Raw genomic sequence first — 383 nt, 5'->3', positions numbered from 1 at the left:
ACCTCCACTCTTAAGAGCTCCTAAACTAGGATTGAGTGTTGTTAGGCTTCCTCTCGTTTAAGAGTCATTCTGCTGAAGCCTTCGCTCTCCAGAGCTCCGCTTAGGCAGTACCATTACTTTGTAGGTTCTTATGTGAGCCTCGCTAACTGTCTCTAGCGCTGAGTATAGTCAGGTCTCCTCTTGTTTTAGATGGTTGTCATGCTGAGATCTCCACTCTTAGGAGCTTCTCTACTAGGGCTGAGTGTTGTTAGGCTTCCTCTCGTTTAAGAGAGTCATCCTACTGAAGCCTCCGCTCTTCAGAGCTCCGTCTTTGGCAGTAATATGAATTTGTAGGCTCTTTTCTTTTTGAGCCTCACTAACTGCCTCTGGTGTTGAGTGTAGCT

This window comes from Sinocyclocheilus anshuiensis, unplaced genomic scaffold (assembly GCF_001515605.1).
Source record: "Sinocyclocheilus anshuiensis isolate Anshui unplaced genomic scaffold, SAMN03320099.WGS_v1.1 scaffold794, whole genome shotgun sequence".
NCBI lineage: Eukaryota > Metazoa > Chordata > Actinopteri > Cypriniformes > Cyprinidae > Sinocyclocheilus > Sinocyclocheilus anshuiensis.
Note: the sequence above shows the minus strand (reverse complement) of the source record.